Source organism: Caloenas nicobarica, chromosome 1 (assembly GCF_036013445.1).
Source record: "Caloenas nicobarica isolate bCalNic1 chromosome 1, bCalNic1.hap1, whole genome shotgun sequence".
NCBI lineage: Eukaryota > Metazoa > Chordata > Aves > Columbiformes > Columbidae > Caloenas > Caloenas nicobarica.
Window position 1 is genome coordinate 66,691,084 of NC_088245.1, and position 2,894 is coordinate 66,693,977.

The following is a 2,894-nucleotide window of genomic DNA, read 5'->3' on the forward strand; positions in this document are numbered from 1 at the left end:
CCAAATGGAAGCAGGAGCACAAAGGCCATGCTCAGAGGAAGGACTTTGCCCGTCCAATGCTTTTATTTTTTTATCTGGGCAAGGCTGCATGCATTGGGAAAGTGCCAGTTTCCCATCCTGAGCCTTTTTTCAGGCTGTACTGCTGGGAAGGGGAAATAAAGCACAACCACTACCCAGAGCCATCAGCAGGACTGCAGGCACAGCCCAGACTTCTCCTGCACACACATCCATCCTCTCCTTCAGGGCTCAGGCTCCAGTGGGATTGAGCCTCTGTCCCACCTCCCTTTTCACAGAGTGGGATCAACTGCCTGCTCCAGGGGACTGCTACAACAAAATGTTTACAGCCTGGTAACTTCCAGCTCCCACAGGCAGAAGTGGGGGTGCCATGCGGCTCTTCTCCCCCAGCTCTCGGGTGGCTGGTGAGTTTTCAGGGGTTAGAAAAGCCCCTAGAAAAGGAGCAATAGTGCTCTCCTGTTCAGAGCTGCAGCTAAGGTGGGCGACATGCTGCTCTCCCCCCGCCAAATGGAGAGTCAGGAAAGGCTAGGCTTAACTTTCCCACCAGTGCTTTATTTTTAATCCAAGCCCTTAGGTGGGCAATTGTGTGAACTTTGGCCAGTGGCCTTTCTCTTCAGTAACTTCTTTTTGTCGGGACAATCTTGGTGCTGTGAGTGACTGTGATTGTAAAACTTGGTACTGTGAATTTTTCCTATGTGATGTGAGATGTGTCGAGGGGATGCTAAGTTCCTGGCCAAAGCAGGTGTAATTACAGGTATATTGCAGTTGTACAGATACTTGTTCTCTTCCACCTTCCCTTTTCAGCATTAAACTGAGAGTAAAAGCTCAGAAAGAACTACGGCATTATTAAAGAAAGGATTAGAAAATACCTATACCTAGGTGTGTATGTATATATGTACACACACAGCTGAACAAAAAAAAAAAAAAACAAACCAAAACCACAAAACTTTGCCAAAACAAGGTGAAGGGAAAAAAAAAGCTATTGACCCTCAACTATATTTTGCTGCTTCTACAGCCAAGTTCACAATAGCACCAAAGTGCATAGAAGAACATCCTTAATACACTGAAATGTAAGCATAGCTGAGACATGAGAAGTATCACAGCAGAATTATTAGTTTTATTTCAGTACCCCTTCATAGCACCTAAAGTTGCTGTTTCAACAGCAAGTGCCTTTTTCCATTTAAAACATTATCGAGAAAACGGCATATTTGAAACCTATCTAGCCATGGCATATTTAAGCCATTGACAGTGAAATCATAGTTCAAATTTGTGCATAGATGCAAAGGTTGCCTGGGACAGATGACCCTGCAAAATGATGCTTCTGTTGCGTAGAATTCCTTTGTAGAAAAAGTGGTTCTTTGTAGTGCCATAGTTTCTAGGTTGTTAGTAAATGTGCTGTTTGGAGAGCGTAAAGCTCTTGTAGATGGCTGTACAGAAGCCCCCTTGCAACTAAAAGGGCAGCTCTGCTGCCACTTGAATTACTTACTACAAAGAAATGGTTAAAACTGTTCAATGTCTTGTTTATAACCCTGCTCCTCCTTTGGAATTCCCTTTTCTTTGGTAATTGAGCTCTTACTTCCATTTAAACGCCTCTGCTGCACAATAGGTCCGTCTGCAGAAGAAATAGATAGCGGTATCATTAAAGTGCAAAGAACCCCTCACCCCATGCACCTCACACACCTGTGTGTTCTGCCAACATTAAATTACTAGTCCAGGTCAATACCACTTTGCTAAACAAAGTTGTGCCATACTAAGACATACAACCCTTGGGATTCTGTTACAAGCCCTGTAACACAACTTAGCTATTTAGGATTTTATTGCTCTGTTTGCTATAACGACAAAAGAGATGACTACTCCCAGGAGAGGAAACCGAAGTGAGAGATAAGGCCTGTGGCCAATGTACACTTGGCATCCCCCTGGCATTAATCAAAACTTGTATTTTTTAAGAAGCAAGATTGTTAAAATAAAATAAGAAACTTGTGACTGATTTTTCTCCTTTTTTCCCTCCTTTGAGTCTTGCTGTGCTATTCAATTTTGCATTCAGAGACCAACAGATACATTAAAGTTACTTGATTTTCTCATGTTGGATTGCTAGAATAGTATCTGGATTTTTCCCTCAAACGAACTTCTTGCAAATGAAAGCAAATTCTAAAAGCTGTAACACCAAGGGAGTTATTTGAGAAGAGAATGACTAACGCAAGAAAATCCAGATGACACTTCTGAGCTTCCTATCTAAGCAATTTACAGAAATTCATACAACTTGAAAAAGGCTGATGGTAAAAAAAAAAATCTCAGATCTACATGTTAATTGCTGTAAGATAAAAGAAACATTAAGAAGCGGGATCATCAAGATGACAGTTATTCACATAACCTGAGAAATGGGTTCTCACTGGAGAAGCACTGAGATCCCAGCTGCCTCTTGCTTAGTTCCTGTGGGGTCAGGTCCTGTATAGACAGGAATGGATGGTAGCGCCCAGTCTTAAGTTTGGATCCATGCAAGTACTGGCCCTTTCTTAGTCTTCCTAGGCATCTGGCTGCAGGGAAAGCAACCTGACCCAACAGTCCTGCCTCACGGGCCAGCCCTGCACAGAAATTACAAACATTTCACTTCTTTAACACCTATTTCGGAGGAGCATGCACTTCCCACACAGAAGGGCCCTCAGCTGTACCCAGCAGCACAGTGCTTTGCAGGAATGTTTTGGTATTTGCCAACCAGTTCAGATCTGCTTCTCGGTTTTGCCTCAAATTTCTGTAAGAAATACTAACATAAGGAGTTAAGCAGAATTGAGGACATGAGTAAATATATCCAAAAGTATTCTTTTTTTTTAATTTAAGGAACAAAACACAAGTTATAAGCAAATAAAATTCTAAAACATACA